Genomic DNA, 22127 nt, shown 5'->3' with positions numbered 1-22127 from the left:
AAAACAGCATAAACATGTCTTAGAGTAGGATTGATTAGGATTACCTATAGCCATTTGAGGGCATTTTTATACTGCAGGGCTGGTGTGAGTGCCCTAACTGTAAATTTCAATGTGACTTCTCCAGTCAAAGTTGCTTCGAATCCCTGCATTCATATAATAATGGCAATAAGCTCTCTAGATATATTGCAAATGTTCCATGCCTGCAACACCTATGACATGGCTTGCAGTTGTAATCCTTGCAGAGCCAGGTATAGTGGTCAATGCCAGAAATTCCTTCAGTACATTTTCAAAGGGCACATACACTTTTGCATATGTGTCTATGAATGCCAATTTTCAGTATTGAAACAGACCTTGTGGAATGCAATACTCACACAGGTGGATCTTATTCCAGTCTGTGAACAGTCAGAGCATCACCTCTTGCAGTAACAGAGGTTACAGAGGATTACAGTCAGAAGACAGTAATACAGCTGCAGCTATCCTGGAGTAGTGTGCTTGTGTAAGTTATCCACCGCAGACAGCAAATGTGAACGACCCCATTACCTGTTCCAGAAATTCCTTATGTGTTGGAGGTTTTTTTTTTTTCCTTTTGAAAGACTTGTTCCAAAATTCCTCAGTCTGTTTTGAATTTCTTTAATAATCTCTTTCATTCTCATGCAAGATGCATAAATTTCAAATACCTGTTGATTTATGTATTAGCATCTGCTCAAAGGGAAGTATTTCTGATGCAATGCAACATGAGAAAATAACAGAAGATAAATGTTCATCTTCTGAAAAAAAAGTGTCTAGTTTTCCAGGTTCTTGCACCTAGAACTATGCTAGCACAAAGCACGTGTAAATGTAAATACCTGCAAGCCAGATCTTCATGATACTAGAATGCTCAGCAGAGGTAGCATGAATTAGCTGTTAAGTGGGCTAGTTGAGGATAGTTTAAAGACTTTAGGAACCCCTTCAAAAGGAAACGAGTTCCATTATATTTATTTTACTTCGCGTCCCAAAAAAATATGAGCTACAAAAGTTTTTATCTTGTTCATGCACTTAAGAGATTGCAGACATGCAGGATGCTGTATTAATTTAAACCACTGTTACTGTCAATGAGGGTAATACATTTTATGCCACACTCACCATGGAGTTTAAAGAATCCTGTCAGTACCACATTTTGGCTGATGGGCAGAGAGCAGCATGAAACTGCCATCCACTAACAGTGATCTGCACTCTTAAGAATAATTTTAAATTTGATGAAAGAAATGTGAAAACAAAGCAAAAGAAAAAACAAAGCCCAACTGACTGAAAAGTCCTGGATCAGACCAAGTGAAAACCGATTCCTACAAATATGCCATTTCATGACACATCTAAGCAAAATACTGTGAAACAAAACCTCTTTGAAGCTCTTTATGTGTTCAATATTTGCTGAGGTGTGTTGCTTTGCACCTGTGTCTCTGAAATAAGATGTATTTTGAAGAGGGGCAGGGTTGATTTTGGAAGGTGAGATGGCTCGCTGTGTTGTGTGAGTCAAGTGCAATGGCAGCGCACCACAGATGTCTGCCACATGTTCCACACATTTTAATACTCAGTAGCAAACGTCCTTATTATATGAGAGCAAGAAGAATAAGTTTCATTTCATGAAAGCAGGTGAAGTAAACCCCATTGAGCTGTATGTCATATGGAATGCATAATGGATGATGGTCCAGATGCATCCAAAAAAGAAACGTGCTTTGTGTGTGCAACTGCGATTGAGAAGCTTGTGGTAAATTCTGCCCTTTGTCTATGAGGCTTTGGCTCTGGACAAGGATTCTTGTCATGCATTTCTGCCAAATATGTCAGTATTTAACCCATATGTATTACCATATATGGGTATCTACTTAAGTACTTTTGTGTTTACCATGTGCATATTTTTTTCCTTTTCATTCTTGCAGAACTGCTTAGTTAAAAATTCAGTGGGCCTAATGGTTGTTGAGTTTTCATTAACTCAAGAGAAAACACACACTTTTACTTTAGCATAACTAGAACACATGGAATTAAAAAAAAAAAAATCAAACAAATGGAAATTCTCAACGAGAACATTTCAGTCAAATTCTGCCTTCAAAAATGAACTCAGCTACTGGAGCTCTTACACGGGAGGTCCCATGTGTAACTGAACTAGCTGGATTTTCATCCCATAGTGGGTACAATTCCATTTTACAGTGGCCATTTCAGATAGAATATTCAGTCCTGGACGAAAGACCTAAGCAAAATGTTGTCTATTTGTCCAGGTCTAACTTTCCCAGAGATCATAATGGTAGTTACAGGAGTTAGACACAGGTCCCTCTTCTGAGATGGGGTTTCAATTCTTTATAAATCTGGCTGAATTTAGATGCAGGGGTCAGGAAACAAACCATATGCTTTTACCAGAATATTAATGCATCAAATCAGGCTGCTCATTTAGGTGCCTAAATATGGATTTACTGCCTAATGTTTGTGTTTTACATTAGATTTGCTTGAGTAACATCTGAAACCTTACATTCTTGGCCTGAACAAATGAGTAGTGTTTCTTTAAGGAAAAAAAAAATTAAAGCCAAAAAATCTAAAAACCCCAGAGCCTTCATTATGTTTTGTGCTAACCAACATTCCTATGTTTTATATTCAAACCAACATATTAACATGAAACAATCATTCCAGATGGAAGAAAATATCACTTCTAGGGTCAGGAAAGGGGTACATAAAATTCTGGCAAATTAGAAGGAGAAATCTACAGGGGCTAAAAACCTCATTAATATATGCTTTAATCCCCTTGTGGATCGTTGTGGTTTGGACCTGCAGAAACTGAAATGAGAAAATGCTACCATAAGCTGACCGGTTTTAGTGCTGAAAGGCAATATCCAAAATGTTCCTATGGCTTCCAGGGAATGAAAGGCCTTGAATGGATGTGTCTGTACATTCTACTGAACATCTGACTGAATAGATGCTTACCCTAAATTAACATGTCTCAGATCAGGGTGTGAACTTCAATAGAAACCATGTACCTAGCCATAAGCCAGCACAATTTTGAAACTATAACGCTTTACATGCATCATATTTTTAAAGCTGTTTTTTGTTGAGGAACAACAACAACAACAAAAAATCCCAACCATTGAACCATTTTACTTTTGCCTTGGGGATAGAATTTCAAGAAACTACAATTTATGCCATGCTTTAGCTAATCTACCTAAGTACAGCATCTGTAAGTCCTTTATGTGGTATTTAACATTTTGACTAGAAAATTTTACTGGTTTTCTGTCACAAAATGTTACCAGACTATGCTAGTACATGCTCTAAATTAGAGTTTTAAAAATAGAATCAGATGCTTCTTCATTTTACATATTTATGCTGATAAAATGAGAAAACAAATCTCATCTCCTTTTCCTGTTTGGTTGTTTGCAGCTTCAGGAGACCCATCAAGGAGCACCAACTCATAGATCAAGAGGGAACATTTTTTAACCATCTTTAGCTACAACACCTGACTCTTGGCACCTTTTGCTGGTACTGAAATATAAACTAACTCTAGGGTGAGAAAAGAAACTCATTTTACATGAGCACTGATATGCACATGACCAAAAAACAGGAGTTGCAGTCTCCACACAAAGCCAAAAGTCAAGCAAACAACAGAGGTGCTGTATCAGTTTCAGCAGTTGGCTGTCTACTGCCAAACTGAAGGTCCCAGGCCAGGACCTGCAGAGATTTGAGGGCAGTCCATCTTTTTCATACCTTCCAAAGCAAAATGTGATTTAAAACTGGCTTAGGATGGGTTTCTTAGGTCCAAACATCTTACTGGAGGAAGTACTTACACATAAACTACTACTTCTACTTTCCTTCTGTTCCTCCTTCTCTGTCTTACCTACATATACAACATTTGTGTGTGTGTTACTCGTACAGTACATGTAACTGTTGATTACTTCAAGACGTTGGATCAACAGAAGCTCAGCAAGGAGTGAGGCAATTCTTTCAGACAGGAACCTGAAACATTTCTGAAATGTTTCCTAAACATTAACAGGAACCAGGAGGTATTTTGATAGACTTATAAATTTAAACTCATTTATAACAAATACTGAATTTATTGGTTTATTATGCCAGCAGGAATTACATATTGTATTATAAAATCAAAGGCCAACATAGTTCAGATATCTTCAGCTATAATTAAGACTTCCATGTATTTTACAAGGTTTGAGAGAGAGGAATACTATAAAAATCTGTAGACCTTATTCATTAAAAAAAGCTGCTTATGTAATCAATTCACATTTTTCAATGTGTTTTATGGGCATCCTGGAATATCTGCATTCAATACGTATTGGACGATTTCAGCTATATTTATAATGTTTATGGCTGTGGATCTACAAATAGAGATGAGATACAGCTGCTAAAAGGCAGGTCTGTTTTTATACTTGTTATTATTTATTATGTATATCACAGTAGCACCCTAACTGTATGCACATGTTTAATGTCACTCATGCCAGTCCTCATGCTGGCAGTGAGACCTCTTCTAGATTTGTAGTTGAGCATATGCAGGATTGGTGCTCTGGTCTGTGTACTATGGTGGGAGGAAGTCTGTGAAATAAACCAGGGGTTTTTTGATTTGAGTTTGTTTGCCCTTAGAAAGAGCATAGCAGCAGCTTCTAGTCTCCTTGTTTCTGACCTCCATGTCCTTTTTATGTTCCCTAAATAAGAACTCCAGTCCCACCTTCCTCACCCACCTGATCTTTCTGTCAAGCCCACTGAAGTCTCTGGGCCTTTTATATCCCTTTATTTAGCTCTATGCACTTATCAGAACAAACTGCCCTCAGATCAGAACAACACTCTGGGCACAGAGCAGTGCCCTTGTCCCTGTCCCAGGCACCTTGCCTCATTCTGCTACCAACATCTCTGTTGGTTTGAGCAGAGAAGTTCTTCTCAGAGACCCAAAAGGGTGCATCAGGGCTGGGGGCTTCAAGTCGGCTGTAGTTTTTTTTACACACACAGCAGTGGCAGCTCCTTACTTTGCAGGGTCACAACACTGTCCTTATAAGAGATTACATGTGAGAAGAAATGGGTGCTAGGACTGGTAAAACAGTTTTAAGGGTCAACATATTATGATTTATGAACTTATTGTATGAACAGTTTCGCTATAATTAGCATCATTACTGCTCTTAGAGTGAATAGTACCTGAGATGCTAACTAAGATTCCAGTTTTGCAAGATTTCTGTGCCACTAGGATCCCAAATTTGTCTGATACTCAACTGATATAATGGAATATACCTATATATTTGGTAAAAAGGCATTTGAAGTAGAAGAGGCGTGAAGTACACTCAGAAAGCTGCCTATCTCATGTCCCGGCAAGCCTAGAGATTTTCTGATCCATTACACCACTTAGTGGTTTTCCTCTTTTAAATAAGTGGTGTCATCTCCACAGCTTAAAGGCATCTGTTTGGTTGAGAGGATGGCCTCCAGTCATGCCTAGGAAGTGCCTGTAGATTTTCTGCTTGTATCTGCAATTAATTTGTTCTGGAGAAGTGTCTTAAAATAACTTATAGGCATTCCCACAGGAACTTCAAGTTGAAAACACATGAAGCATAGGACAGGATCAGATTCAGAGGGATGCATTGTTCACATTTATGATAATTTTTTTGATGCAGAACACCATAGTGCAGTTTTACTATAGAATTTTTCTCTAACAATCAGCCTTAGTGCTAAACATCTAAAGCAGGATGATGCAAAGAACAAACTACTGCATAGTTTACTACAATAGGGGAAGATTTATTTATCCAGAGAGATTTCAAGTGGACATTTAGATACTGCCACTGTGGCAGATGAATTAGAATGGGAAAGTGCTGATGATTCTATGTTCCAATAGACCTAGTGAGTTACCATGGTCTGGAAAAAATTATAATCTACAAATGGAAAATTGAAATATACTGAAATCTAACCGGGAAGTCAGAGGAACATGTCTCCTGGAATGGCTCCTGTGTTGGCAGAAGTGACTGGGCAGTGATCCCAGAGTGTATTAATCTCCAGTTATGAAGCTAGCACAGGAAGGTCATTTAGTTATTAGGAAAATAAAGCACATTTTGTAAACTGAAGTTTGGTGATCATGAAAGGATCATACTCCTACCAGTCTTGCTCAGGACTGTCCTCTAGCCATTGTTAAAGTAGCAGAACTGTCTACTAAAGAGCTAAGGACTGTTCCTGATCCTGACAGCATGGCTTGCAACCATACATTTTGATTTTCTGTCTTACAAACAAGGTAATCTCCAAATTTTGCTGAGATTTATGACTGAGAGTGGCATCTGGCAGGAGGTTCAACTGTGACAGATAGAGTACAGGTAATTGTTCACTGCTTTAGCTACCACCTTGTCTCCATTTTGTTTGCTAACACAGACACTGCCCATGTACCTTGCAACAGCTTCTGCATCTGTGGATGTCCCTTGGCCTCTAGGAGCATCCTAAGACATGATCACTAGAGAGGGAAATTTGAATCTCAACAAGCAAAAGGAAGGATAAGATACAAGACTGAGATACTTCCCACCATCTTTTAGCAATTTATATGTTAGATGAGTAAGTTTAAACCATTTAGCCTAAGTTCTGTTTAAGGATTGAAACATGAACATTCATAGGCAAGCCATATCAACTCTAGCTAGATGTTTGACTTAGGTCAGATGAATATGCCTTTAGAGGAGAACCTGCAATGACACAGTCTTAACACATCTGACTTTCAGATCATGGGATAGTTCAGGTCAGAGGGAACTCAGGAATCATCAGCAGGGTAAGCAGTGAGGTTAGACCAGGCTGCTCAGGGCTTTACTCAATCAGGTCTGGAAAACCTCAGAGGATTGAGACTGCACAACTTCTCTGGACAACCTGTTCCAAAACACATCTGTCTTAATAGCAAAAAGGTTTTCCCCAATTTAAAGTCAAAATATTTTGCTTCAATATATGCAATTTTCAGTATGACAACCATGGAAAACCTGCCTCCATCTTTCAGGTAATCTCTCTCTCACTGGCAGGCTGCTGTTAGGTTCTTCTGAAGCTCTCTTTTCTACCCTGAACAGGATCAGCTCCTCTTAACTTCTTAGAGGGCAAGTCCTCCAAAGGTTTTGGTTACTCCTTGCTGAACTTGTTGATTGATATCTTTCTTGTAGTGAGGAGTCCAAAGCTGGACACAATATCTAGATGTGGTTGAATAAGTGCTGAGCAAAGTCACTTTCACTGATCTCTTGGCTGTGCTCCTGTTCACACAGCCCAGGTTGCTGCCAGGATGCACCACTGGATTATGACCAGCTTGTGGCCACCAGGATTCCAGTGCCTTTTAGGCAGAACTGCTTCCCAACCAGGCAGTGCCAGCCTGTACTTTGTAGGCTGTTATGTATAGACTAAAGCATTAATCCACCGCAAGTCCTTTCAGGAAGTATCTGAACCCTTATGGTAAATCTCACTCTGTTAATTCCAGCTGTAGTTCAAGAGAGTCGCCCTCACCACACTTCTCAACCTAATCACACTACTGATAGCAAATGTAGAAGTGGCAACAGTCAGAAAGTTCTGGGTGGGAAGAGGATATAAAGAAACATTCTGATGAATTACAATAAAACATGAGATTTAAGATATGCCCTTGAATATAACACTTCCCAACAAACCTGCTTAAGCAATTTCCAGGTCAAATATACTGTTCTCTAATCCACTTGTTAGTTCTTGCTCAAGACCAAATATCATCTAGGAAATGGAAGTGCCTGACTGGAGACTCTGAATTCCTCATGGTAACATCTTGTGCCCCCTCCAGCAGATTCATTGCAGTAGCAAGGGGCCACAGCAAGAATTTCCACATGAGACTGAAGCTTGCAGATAACCGTACCAACATTCACTCTTGCCTAAAGAAGTCTGAAACCACATCTGAAATGTTCTTCAGTGTACTCTCCTGTCTACAACTGTCTGTACTATCAGCACAACTGGGAAGAGCTAAGGATCAGGCCTGTGCCATGCAACATGCCTTTGGCTGGGAAGACAGGAATGAGGAGACCTGGAAATATCTGAAGGCATTTCTGGTCCAGGGGCTGAAGAAGAACAGGAAGATTCATCCCTTCCAACACACTAAAAATCACATCTTTGGGTCATGCAAATCAAGGAAATTTTGAGAATTCCTAGGAAACACTGTGGGTGCCCTAGAACTGCTCTGGGAGCTGCAGAGCCAGCCTAACAAATGTCTGTATTTATTGCTGCAGCAGGGAGCAATGTCTCAGCCAGGAGCCCTCTTCTGCAGTGGCTCTCCAGGTCTGGTTCCCTTTGCAGCAGACATTAGACTGGCTGACCTCCCAGAATATCACACTCGACCCTGTGGCTCCTCCAGACAGTATGGATAATCCCTTGGCTGCACAACATGATGATAGTTATGTGTGTGTTTCCTTTTCCTTAGTTCAGGCTGAAACAACTGATGCAGCCCATCAGTAAGGTGCTTTTGCAGAATTGAACCAAAAGTAGGTGCTGCATGCCTGAGGTATGAGTGGGGACAGATGGTGGTGTTTGGACTGTGCTGAAAAATGCTAGAGGGTGAGAGCCAAATCTCATGCAGTGTTGGTCTCACTGCCATCTGGAAAAATGTTTTTGGGAAAAGCTAATTTGTGAACTATCCCTGGGCACTGTTTGTTGAGTGTGAGCTGGCAGCAGCCCTACTGCACCTATTGGACCTATTGCATTGGCCTTCTTCATTTAGGAGTGTAGACACAAGCTCACATAGTAAATTAATCAGTTCTAGAAAGGGGACTGAAACACAATCATGTCACTTAAATTGTTGGAAAGGTCTCCATGGTACATTTGGCTCAGGTGAGTTCTGTACCTGCTCTGAGGATGGCCCTCAGGCTGCCAAACTGGACCCCAAAAGCCAGGGCAGGGACATCCTTGAAGCAAGGAATGCTGCCTTTCCCCTCTGGCCTTGCCTTAGATTCACACATCAGAGAGTGTGTTTAAAAAAAAAAAAAAAAAAAAAAAAGAAGATGAGAAAGGAAAAAAAGATTGTTTTCACTAGATCTGTGTTTTCATTTGCTTCATATTTTAGGAGCTATCACACAAAAGGGCAAGAGAGGAAGCTACAAATCCTTTTCAAAAGGCAGAGAAAAGAAGTTAACAGCAACAACAAAAACAACCAAAAAAAGCCAAAAGGTAATTTTGAAATAAATCCTTAACTTTTAAGCTGGAGATCCAGGCCCTGGATATTGTTAATGAACCATTAGCCCTGCCTTAATCACAACATCTCCTTCTTTTGTTCTCACACCCCACTGCTTTTTCGCAGCCGGAGACACTTGGATTTTCAGAAGTGACAGCGCTCCTCATGAGCACGGCTCACGCTGCTTATAATGGACACATCTGTGCTTACAATGTTTGTCTGTCATATCCACTGTTTGCTTTTAGCAGCACGATGAGGAGTGTGTGGCAGCCCGGGTGTGTGTGCCTGTGTGGGAGCAGTAGAGAGAATGCAGAGACTACTTAAAACCCTGCTAGGTTGATCCGTTTCTCAATATTGTATTTATTGCAACTCGCTTTGTAGTCAGATGAATGAAGTATGTTTTTTTTAAAAAAAAGGAATTTTACTCCCAATTGTTTTTACTGCAGCATAAATTTGCTGACTCTTTCTTAGACAGTAAGAGCTCAGGCAGCCCTTTGTGAGACTTGATCTTCTATTGACATACGTACAGCTTTGCCCTGGATGTTGGCCTTTCAGCTGAATAACAAAAGCTTATGGATGAAAGTTCCCCTGGCAGTCACAGCACTGGTTTGCTCCTCACAAGTTTTGCTCCACCACCGCTCCTCAAATCAGTTCCCTGTGGTGGGATCAGTGATGGAGAATGAAACAGGAGCAGAGCACAGGACAGAGCACTTGCATGGAATTGCTGTGAAGTTGTTGGTATGGTCCCTGGCACAGTTTTAGCCCCACCCAGTGAACAAACCCCTGCACAGTGCCTGGCAAGGGCTTGGGAGCTGCCTGAGCCATCTGGCTGCAGCATTCCTGATGTGGCAGGGTGTGAATCAGGCCATGTCCTTTGGGCTGCAGCCAGAGACCAGGCCTGGTCTGGGTTATTAACTTGAGATGCAATCACAATATTTGGTTTTTTTAACCCCCTACCAACAATTTAGTTTACTACTAATTTAGGCTCTCATCCTGCAATCCAGGCTGCATAAGTGATTCTCTCTGCAGCTTTGTGTTACTTCTCAGGTGTGTGGGACTGGGATTTTACCCCACAGCAGTTCCACTGTTTTCTTACATTGTGGGAAAGTAAGAGAAAACCCTACAGTATTCTTCATTAGACTGTCTACTGTCCTTGAAACTACAGGAAAAATAACCACATAATCCCATTTACAGGAGGACTACAAAGCCCTTTTATTTTTCAAATCTTGCTAATTTTTTTTGCTTCCATGTTTCTTGAATAATTTGTCCAAAATTTTCATTGCAAGGACATGCATTTCATGCTTATTTTTTCCTTATTATTCATTTTTATAGGAATAATCCTATGAATTATTATGTAAATACAAGGTAATGAAATCTGAGGCCTAAAGCATAGTTAGATTTCATTTGTTCTCTTCTGGATTTTCCTACCATCATTCATTCAATGTGCTATTATGTCCCCTTTTGTATATTGTGTTCTAATAACCATTTAGAACATTTCCTGAATGCTGGTTATCCAAAATGGATATTGTGAAGCTAATGACTCTAAATATCAAATTAATTTTCCTGTTGTCTGGATATTCTTGGGTTAGTAATATACAGTTTTGAAATAAGCAATATTTCAAACACAAACAGTTTCATATGTATTTATTTTTTATTTCATTAAGCTAAACAAGAATAATATGAAGCAACAATACAAATTAATGTTAAAAAGATTTATAGTTTACTTTTCCGTAGAGATGCCGATAGCTTGAAGAGCAATGGCAAATATAATTTGAGCAATTAAAGAGCAATTGCAAATAAAAACCATAAATTAAATTTGTATGACTCTTCCATTCTATCTTATTTTAAATTCTATTATACTTTTCTTAATTGATCACTATCCATTCCCATCATTTGTGTTCATAGTTGCTGTCTGAAAGTAATTTATTTTTTGGTGGAAAAATGTAAAAAAATATGTTCCAGCAATTCTTGACAACAACAAAACTACAGAACCAAACAAAACTCAAAACAGTCCTACAGAACTATTGTTTTTTCCATTAAAATAACTTTAAAAGTCTATTTTTTATTAACAACCTCTAGTAAATTATCTTCAGAAGAAGGATAAAAAGCTGAATATTTTGTATAAATAGAAAATGTCGATAGGAAAAAGAGGAATTGTGGTCATTTTCATGTACAGGAAACTTGGCATGTAACTGCCCATGGAAATGGCCTGTTTCGAGAGGAGGTGATCTGGTACATATTGGCTGCATTTTGACCATACTGTAACCTCTGCAAATGATGCTCTGTTCACATGGAGTAGATTTCTTGTGTGTAGCTGTAATCTGTCACTCAGCAAACAGGTGATCCAACTGTGCAGGGAATGAGGAACACTTTGGAAACTTGTGTGGGTTAAACTAAGGTTTTGTCTTCACAAAACTCATAAGGTCATCAAGGCTTTGAGACCCAGAGTATCCAACATCACTAAACACATATCTCTGAAAAAAAAAAAAGGATGGCTGCGTCTCATTTCAGGTCTTCTTTCAGGATTTAACTACTGCTTAGATTTTGCACAAACTCTAAACCAAGAAGAAATTTAACTTTGATCTTGATGTAATGCTGAGTCTGAGATAGCTTTCTTGCTTCTGCCTAATTTCAGGTAGAAATTGTTGAAGTCTGGGCTGTGTTATTAGGGCTGTTTATTGTATACCTAAAAGTATCCTAGTTAGCACAGTTTTGTGCTGTGATATTTCTGGGTGGCAGTGGTAACATTCATCTTTAATTTCCTAAGAGTTATAAAGCAGAGGTCACTTCATGATCCTTTATAACCTGAGAAATATTATCTTTGAAAACCTGTGAATTTTTATGTTTCTTCTCACATCCATTCCCTTAGCTAGTGCTAGATGAATTGAGAATGATGTTTTTCCTTCTAGCCTTGTCTTTAATATTTTCAGTTGGTGTAAATATGTTTTATCCAGCACAAGATCTTTCCCTTGAATAGTTTTCTTTCCTAAATATTTTTCACTTTCCTTTAAATATTCACCATGCTTTCCTATCAGAAAGGATTCTGAATTGGTAAGCACACACATAAAAGGAAGGTGTGAAAAAGAGACTGTTTCGTGGCTCTGAAACCAATGATCACAGCGTGTCACATGAGACCACCCCACAACAAGTAAGAAATTAGAAATGTTGAGGGCTATTGAACACCAAATTTTCACAGCAGATTGGCACAAAGTTATTTAGCACAGATGTTTCTGTAATTGTGATACACTGGGAAAATTCTCAATGTTCAAACTTCAATGGCTCCCAGACTCACACTTCCACCTGTGTGTTGTGGTGGTCTCCTCTTAACACACTGGCCTGTAATGTGAACCATGTGGTAACGTGGCTGGCTCAAAAAAACCCTTTCTTCCCCTTTCTTTCCCTAGTGCTCTCCTCACATCTTTAGGGTGGTTTCCCCGTGTCTATTTTGGTGTTTAAAAGATTAACAAAAAGGGGAAAATGGAGACACCAGGAAGCTTATGGGACTGGAGGGGTGGGATGGAGCAAGTTCAGGTACATGCAGATTGATAGTGATCAGAAGTAGCTGCTCTGTGCAGTGTGGGTAGTGGCCTTTGAAAAGAAATGTGGCAGTGCTTGTTACAGCTGGCCAACCTATTTGTGGGGAAAAAATGTTATTTGATATATTGCTTCTTTTGTTTGGACTGAGATATTACTTGAAAACAAAAAAGCTTGTCATGCAAATATATTTCAATGTTAATTTTTTGTTGTGAGCTCTTGATTTTATTAGGATGCCTACATAATACTTTGCCTAAGTAGATCTTGATGTACTCGTTTACATATTTGCTGCCAGAGGTTTGGTACTGAACTCATGATTATGTGTGTGTGTGTGTGAGAACAGATGAATCTCAACCTCATAACACAGGAAATGTGAAAAAATATTTTGCTAAAACTTTTATAAACAATAGTAGCCTGTAGGTTTCAGAAATGAATCAACAATTTTCTTAAAAAAAAGATGTCTCTAGAAGTATTGGTAGATAACAGAACATAACATTCATGAATTCAACAAATATTCTATTGAAAAAATATCAGCAGAATACTTATTTCCCCTCAAAGTCCTTGTTAAAGCAATGAAGTGCTATATGACTTAGGTTTATATGTATGCTCTCACCTACTGCTTGTGATTTTGTTTGATAATCACAGCTACAACTTTTTGAAAATTTTCCCACAGAATGTTTTTGCACTGGAAACGTGCTGATTCACCAAAATCTACTTGTCTTACAGAAGGAAGCACTTTTAGTGAAATTTTTGTTAAAGAAAAACCACAGAAACATTTTTATAAAAACGTATCTATTCATTTTGTTGTTTTACAAATTAATATTTTCATGTTTTAAAAAAGGTTACTTATTTTTAGATTTATTTTGAATTGAAAGGATTGAAAGGATTAAAATTATCCTTTGGAGGACACTCTTAGTGTCTCTGGAATATAATAACTCAGGGAACTGAATTTTGTAGGAAGCTAATGTTAAGGGCTTGTCTCTAGTAAGAAAGTGAATTTCTGTTTCTGACTACCACTACTTCTAATATCCATGCTACTGATATTTCAATAAATGGTGAAGTTAGATAGACTTTGAGCTATTCAAGCAGGTTTTTTTGTGTGGTGTTCTTAAAAACCATCCATCATTAAATTGCAGTTTTACCATGGAAAAGTTATTATACTGATAATAAATGTTTTAGTAGAAGTACTTTTATTTAAGTTAAACTGTATCCAACCTATGGAAATTAAATTTTACTATGCTAATATGGCACAGTTTCACCTTATGTATTGGTCAGAAATAGAACTTCACATCACCTACAGCATCACTGGGTCAAATGAAAAACCTTTGAGCAGGCAGAGCTTAAAAACCAGATTTTTCAAAAGTATGTGAAAAAAAATCTACTATCTCATCAGGTTTCTAAAAGTCATTTAGACTTCGGGACTGTTGCTTCTTGAGGTATGAAATCTGAGCTGACCTGATTGCTGAAGTGAAGCACCCAAAGACTGAAGCAACCTTCTTTTTCTAGCTGTTGGTAATATTAAAAAAAAAAAAACTGAGACAGAGATAGAAACCATACTGTTTCTGTTCCTGAGAAGAAGGATTGCTGCTCAGGTTGCTTCCCACAGCCCACAGAAAATGGTTGAGCTTTTGGCAGCCCTCCTGGTCCCCAATGACCTTGGGCTAATGCTTCACCATGGGGTCACAAAACAATAGATTGATCACCCTGAAAGTGTGAGTTTCTCAAGGGTTACACAAACAACCTCTAGCCATTAAAACTAACCATAGGAAAAGTCCAATTCTCCATTTTTATTTATTTTTTTTTTTTTAAGTGGTTGAGTCACAGTTTGAGAATGGAAAAGCGGACAAATTTACTGAATAAACTTCTCTTCATAAATAATTTCTTTACTTTTAGTTAGCAGGTCTTGTAGATGACAACACAAGCAGAGATGAAGGGGAATAGACTCTTTTTGTTGCTATTGAGATTTTTTTTTCACATTCAAATTAGAGCCACCTCAAATTACTACTGCAGAATAAGGAAATGTGAATTGCATCTACAAATGCTATATTAAACTTTTTTTATTAATGTTGATACATCGGAGTCATGGCTCAAGGAATGTCCTTACCTGCACTATGAAACAGAATTAAATGCTTTCTAGCTCAGGAAAGTGAAGATTAATGCTGGTTGAAATAGCAGTGATTTATATGACATTTTTCGATAAGAAATTTTCTCTTACTGAAGTTCAGTTTTCAGTTGTAGAGGATGTCAGAGCTTTGATTACTTTTTCAAGAGTTCAGGCAGAAGTAGATATAATCTTTTAGAGAGAAAAATCATGTCTCTCAAAACCAAACTTCCTAGAAGTAATAGTCTGAAGTGCTTAATTTTAGAAAATAAAATAAAAACTATTCCTATTTTTCATTTAAGTTTGTTGTTTTGACAAGAAGTAAACAGATCAAAACTCAAAATATTCATGCAAGAATTTAACTTTTGGGGATTATTAATGTATATCTCTAAAGAGAACAGTGAATGCACCTAAAAACATAGAACTGAAAAAGAAGCTACTCTTATTTTTTAGATATATGCATAAGAAAATATAAGATCTATCCCCCCTTTTTTTTTTCCATTTTTCTTTCCATAATGCAAAATACAAGTCAAGTGTAAAGAGCTTTCAGAAGACTGTTCTCATTTAGAGAACATACCCAGAGTAGGAAACCATATACCTGAGCTTCCAGGATCCTGGGTTTTTTGTACTCTGCTAAGTGTCCGGTTGCAAAACCTCCATAATGCTAGACACAATCACAGGGGTCATGGTGTTTTTTAAACCTACTGACTGAAACAGTCAATTTTTCAGGTAAAATAAATATATGCTATATAAATATGTAAACAAAATGCTACTTTTTTTGTAACTGTTATTTCTGTTCTGCTGCAATGTCTCTTTAATGCAATTAAACAAATTTTAGAGTGTCTGTCTCAAGTGCTCCAGCTACCTATAAAATAAGTTGGATTGTAGGTCAGAAGATACAGATCATAACTTTAGAGAAGGTTTTTTTTATGTTGAGGATCAAAAAGTTGAAGTATCAGCTTTATGAAGGGTAGGTAAAAAGGTGACATGCATTCTCCCCATTTTCTTCTGTTCCAAGATGCATTGCATTTGCTTGAATTTACACATTCTCTGGTACCAGGAAAAGATGTATTCAGGCAATTTTGTAATAATGACAGGTGTAGTTCCTGTTTTGTTACCTTCTCTCTGTAAAGTCTGTCTTTGTCTGGGAAGTGTAAAGATAAAATATATGTAATATGACGAATTAGCTCCTAAGCACTTTGGACCTAATGATTCATTACTGCTTCATATGAAACAGACAAAAGTTGATACAAAATTTAAGTTTCGGGCTGACTTTTAATAAGTGCTATATCCATTTAAAAGGCCAAATAAACTTTTCAATTTCTGTGAAATAATATTTCTTACAAGAAGCCATGGGCCTATTTCAGCACTTGAGTGCTTAGGTTTGAATTCACATGCTCCGTCTTCGAAATTTAGATTCTCTGTCACGTCTTGAAAAGGACTCTTGGGAGCCTGAATAAACAGTTTTGAAGAAAATGCTTTGCTTTAATGATGTTTGTGTTTTCTTTGTAAACTGCAATGGAACCCAGTAACCCATGGAAGACATTTGCAGCTCCAGTGTTTTCATCTATAGCTGAGAGAGTGTAGGTTACACTGAACTCAGCATTTAGTCTGTGACTGATTCTTTCATATACAATTTGAAACTCATAAAAAACATAAGAAATCCTTCCTTCCCTCACCATAAATTGTAACAGATTTGGTGATGGAAACTGTTTGCTAAAGGAGTATCTACAGAGAAACAAAAAGGCTTCAGCAAACTTTTTGCTGGAGAAAAGCTGAGCTATCCTGTTCTCTCAGGCCTTGAGGAAAAAGATAAGGTACATTAGGACTGAAGGGAAATAAAATCAAGGTTATTTTAAGTGAATTTTTATATCAGCTTATGTATAGCTGGAAAAAATCAAGGAGAAAGCGGAGCTGGGTAAGCAGCTGGGTTAACAGTAGGTAAGTACTTGCAGCCTGGTGACATTTGTGCAAATAACAATATTTTTCATTTGTAGAATCTTCACTTAGGTAGCCAAGCTTTTAAAGCAAGAGAGATCCCTGCAGAGTGACATTCTTTCACAGGGTGATGTGTCTGCTTATCAGATGCCTTTTTCCTTGTTTGTGTATGTCACTTTCTTGCTACCCTGTTTACTTTTTTGAGCTATTTTTCATAATGATCACTGACCAAGGTTGTGGATGGAATCAGTTATGGAGTCAAATCAATTAAAATGCAAACTCCTTTTTACTGCTTTGGCTTTATGCTCACTGCTTACTACAGCTCCTGCAATTCAACTAATTTTCACTGTGTCCTTATAAAAGTAGTGCTCACCTCAGACTTGACCTGCAGCAGTTCTTCCTGCTGCCAACTTGCATTAAAATTTATTGTCTTGTTTTATCAGATGAAGTGGAACAATGCCAGCAATTTCTCCAGTGCTATCTATATGTGATCAAACAATAATGAGGTTACTCACACTGAGCAAAGATATTCTGGTTTCTCTTGAGTATTTTTATCCTGTAAAGTCTCCTGAAAGCATTTTTGTTTGACAAGAAGTAAATAAGAGATCTTTAAGCTGGAAGCTTGTCAAAAAGAATACTTGACAAGCCAAGATTCAAAAATGCTGGGAAAAAGAATCATTTTATACTGCAGAACTTTGCAGTATCATTTCATTTAGAGGTCAGGCCACTAAAGTTATTTATTGTTCAAAAGGTGTTTTTAATCAAATTGAAAAGTATGGCTTCTCTCCAACTACGCCTCTCTACTCTACAAGCACCAGTAGTCAGGATTAAAGAAGCTTAAATAACAACAAACTGAGCTTTGTATTTGTGCCTAGTTTCAACTTGCACTGCTGTAGGAAAAGGAAAGGTTTTCTTTTGTTACAGTGCACTTAAAAGTAGTTTAAAAAATCATCCTACAGTATTTATGAGGACCCAAAAGAATTCTCCAAGGCCTCTCTTTCACAGTGCTTTACACCTAAAATCTCTGATCACTCATAGCTTAAAACTAAGGGGCATGTCAGCATTTGCAGTGGAGTGGAGCAAATATGCCTATGCTCATGGAAATGGAAGTCAGTAATGTCTCTCTGTGCATCAGCATCCTGCTGATACATTGACAAGAATCCAAGAAGAGGACAGTCATGTTCATGCCTTGCTGTGACCTGAGCCTCTTTGAAGTTATTTGAGACGTTTTCCTCTCAATGTAGCCCTGCATAAATGCAGGGCTGTTACTGCATTGTAATCTTCCACATCTCCACCACTGTGCATGGAACTGTTTTGCATCTACAGTAAGGTATCATACCTTGTACTCTTATGGTCTTTATTGTTGTGGCTTCTGAAAACCTCACACATACTGCTGCATTTACATTAACCTGAATTCCCCCTTAGGCAGAGAATGCTATTAGTCTATTTTACAAATGAGGAATTGAGGTATAAAATGGTTAAGTGATGTAACTGTGGTTGCAGAAAAAGTCCTTGGCAGAGAGAGTCAGTTTATGTAACTTAAAACACCTAACTCAAGCCCATTTCCTTCCATTGACTTAGTGAACAGCAATTTCTAAATAATTTGAACAGTGTCCCATGTTGAATTAAATATTCAAAATGCCTTGCCCCATCTTCAGATTAGCACTCCTTTTCTTTGTTTCTCCAAGGTTGTAAAGATGTGTCAGTATGCAGATTAAAGCCTTTATTGTTCAAACATGAGTAAACCTTGAGTTGCCCTGTTGCAGTCCTTAGCAGGAGATTGCATAAACTCAGGGACAGCTGTTGAATGAATCTTCACATGTTGCATACTATTTTGAAATGCAGTGTCTAAGTTGCTATCCACCATGCAATCTAGGTTTTTGATGATGACAAACATTATAAAAGAAAAAATATGAAGGATAAAAGGGATTATGGGCTGGCTTCTGTACTCCAGGTTAGTGAGTGTTTGCATGTATAGAGAAAACTCCATCACTGCTACAGTCAATATAAATTTTGCCTTTGGCTTCAGTGGGGCCAGATTTTTACTCTCAGACTTTGCATTATATTCTCATTTTCCAAAAGTCTACATTGCTTATTTTTAATTTTGTGGTAGAAAGCATGCTCAAAAATGAATTGTAAATCACAGTGCAGGGATTTAGATATATTACTCTTCATTTTCATAACTTGGTCTGTTATTTTTACTTTAATCTAAGTTCTTTCTTCCTTTCTTAATTTTTTCTTTTCCGCAGTGGCTTTAGTGACTGCTGCAGAGTTTTATAAACTTGACTTCTTTCAGTAAACTATTTGGAAACAACCATATTTTTATAATTAAAATTTTACTTGCTCCTTCCCACAAACATGTTGGCAGCTAAGTAAAAGCTAAACTATCAAGTAGTATTTGTTTAATTGTGATTTTCTGTAATTATTTAGGAGAAGTTTTTGGGTTGGGTTATTTAAACCTAGCTACATGAAACAGAACATACACTATACCAAATTACATCAAAGTTGTATAAACCATAATATTAGAATTCTATATCAGCATTTTTGTTCTGTTTCAAAATCTCATGGGTCTTTTATGGTGAAGTTGCAAACATGTGCTTGGAAAAACCCAACATCTGTTGGGTTTACAACATCAATTACATCAATTACAACATTCTACCTGGAGAAAGTCTGACTTATTGAATGAAAGTAACTGAATAGAATATGATTCTGAATATTATGCCTTTGCTATTCTATGAGCATCATTATGCTTTCTTTAGTCCTTTAACATTCAAAAAGATGCCTGGGCCAAAATGTCTTTATAAACGGAAAGAGTTTATAAAGCTGTAACATGTTTCATATCCACCCACAGCAGAAAGGACTTGGAAATTCTCACTTTAGAAATACATGAATACCCAAGGAATCTTCACGTCTATTATCCAGCTGTGTGAGGGAGAGCCCCCTCTGCATTGTTAATCCTGGTCCATGTAGGTGGCATCATTGAACTTTGAATCTGCTCCCCATGCTGCACCAGGCAGAAGAACTGAGCTGGCACTCGAGGCAGGTTCAGGAGCTTTGCTGATCAATGCAAGGGGAACAGGGGCTGCATTACAACTGAGTCACAGTGTAGTGGGCAGTGCAACCCCTGCTGTGTCTGGCCCTGTGCTTGTGGCAAAGCCAGGGTTGATTTCTGAATTAGTTGGTGGTGCTCACTGTGGTTTTTTAGGACATGCCATGTGACCGACTACCACATGGTAGGGAAAAAACAGAGAACTTGCTATTCACAGATTAGGTAGCTGAAGCTCTTTGGTGTTAACTGTGGTGAAAAACTACTGGCTGTGTATGGAGAAATGACCACTCCTAGAATGTGGAAATTTTTTCCAGCTTAATGAAAAGAGGAAGGTGTTTTCTCTTGGATTAGTAAAACTTTATTGAAGGGACCTTTTTTTTTTTGTACTGACTTTGAATAGAAATCGTGTTAATGGTTTAGTGAATACTTGCTTGTCTCCATGTGAAGGAAGATGGATGTGTGAAGAGTCACCCAAGTTCCAGGGAGAAACCGAGCAAGACAGATGAGTCCCACCTCAGCCTGACACCTGGGGCACATCCTTATCTAAGGGGGTAAATGGATCAGAATGTTACTGCCCGTTTATTTATTCTCCTTCTGTTTGGAGACTTTCCCTGATTAATTACTCTCTAGTAATTGCTGCTGTTAATTAATGTCAAACCTAATTAAGCTGGAGTCTCTTCATCCAGTACCTCCACCATCCCTTTGCAAAGAGGAGAAGGTCATCAGCAAGGAGGTTCTGAGGACGGCCACACTTTACCCATTCGTTTATTTGCTTTGGGCCTTGTTTGCTATTCCTGCTGCAATGCCTGGCGACAGCTTTCTAGAATTCCCATCAAGTCTAATTGGCCTGCTGAAGCAGCAGTGAACACAAGATTTAAGAAATGTTTTCTTTAAAAACTTCTGGTCCTACAGACACTTTGAGATCAGGTTTCACTCTGCTGAAATCACACACGATTCCCTGTGATTTTCATGAGAAATACTGTAAGAAAGTATTAAAAGAGAAACATGTCTCAGTGGTTTGGAGGGACTGATGGCCAGGGGGGTTGAAGAGTGGGTGGGGGTAACATAGCAAGGCATCTACAGAATCTTTAAAGGGTGCCAAAATTAACACATACAAGGTATTCAGTATCAAAGTTTTCAATATTTGGCTCCATAAACACAATACCGGTTGCAAAAACAAAGCTAAGGATTTCATGCTGATTACTTAAATAAAAACTGTTTAATTATGAACATTTGGGAAATGAAGTTATGAAGAACTGACCAATATTGCTATGGCTTCCTAGTGTTCATACCAGACTGTGAACACTGTGCCAGCATCTTACTGTGTAGTGCATTGTAGATCCAGCTACGATAAACAGTTCTGAGGCTCAGCGTGGCTCAGGCACAGGGCTCAATGCAGAAGGTCTGTCTCATCACTATGGCCTGTTGATTTTAATTTCAATAAGATGTGGACTTTCCACTCCAGTAAAAGCTACCAGCATTGTCTGTAGAGATGCTGATCAATCAGATCAAGTTCCTATCTTCTTTTCTTGATTTTATCTGCTTGTAGGCATACAGCAACGCTAGAAGATTTATTGCAGAAAGTGGGGTAAGTCAAGTTAGTATGCAGGAAATACTGGATGACATTACAGATTGGTCACAAAGATCAGACTTAGCTGTCTGTTTTCTATGGTTACAATTGAAAATGTGCATCTCTTGGCAATTTCTTACCTAGATTACTCTTGTGTCTCTGACTTGCATTCCTCTCCTCTCCACCATTCTGATCGGATGCAACCAATTTTTCTGACTCAATTGCTTTATCTCACCATTTAAAAGTCTTATAGATATAGATTCCATTTGAGACTTCAGAAACATAAATGAAAACTATTGAGTCACTATGGTAATAAAGATGGTCTGGGGCCACATTCTTTACCCTGTTATGTATAGCAAAGTAAATACTCAGTCACCACCTATCAGCTGGTGAGCTCTTGGTGACCCCTGTGATGATGTGATCCTGTGCCCACCCATCCAGCTCCAGAGTGTAATTCTTATTCTGTATTCACCTGGCATCAATTCAATAGGTGTGCATCACCTGTTGTTGCTTTTCACTCATTCTCCTCTCCTCTCCTCTCCTCTCCTCTCCTCTCCTCTCCTCTCCTCTCCTCTCCTCTCCTCTCCTCTCCTCTCCTCTCCTCTCCTCTCCTCTTCTCAAAAAGGAAATATGGGAGACTCAGTTCCCTACGTATTCATCCTTTTTCTTCCAATAAACTGGTCTTCTCTGTGCTAAAAGCAGCAATGGTTGGTGTATATTTCAAATGTACATATATTTCTTTATTTATTTTCCTACCAGCTGCAGTTATGTTGACAAACCTCTCATTTTCCTTTAAGAG

At 38.2% G+C, this 22127-nt stretch overlaps 1 long non-coding RNA gene across 1 annotated transcript in view; it reads left to right on the top strand.

Annotated features, from left to right (window-relative positions):
* The window catches only part of LOC139795241 (uncharacterized), a 41627-nt gene extending 19784 nt beyond the window's left edge, over positions 1 to 21843 (top strand). Inside the window, exons 2-3 of the long non-coding RNA XR_011725433.1 lie at positions 9029 to 9132; positions 20159 to 21843. This is a non-coding gene — a long non-coding RNA (uncharacterized lncRNA). The remainder of the gene's footprint in view (positions 1 to 9028; positions 9133 to 20158) is intronic.
* Positions 21844 to 22127: the final 284 nt, after the last annotated feature.

Source organism: Heliangelus exortis, chromosome 3, assembly GCF_036169615.1.
Source record: "Heliangelus exortis chromosome 3, bHelExo1.hap1, whole genome shotgun sequence".
Classification (NCBI taxonomy): domain Eukaryota; kingdom Metazoa; phylum Chordata; class Aves; order Apodiformes; family Trochilidae; genus Heliangelus; species Heliangelus exortis.
Note: the sequence above shows the minus strand (reverse complement) of the source record. Positions and strands in the feature narration are given on the sequence as shown.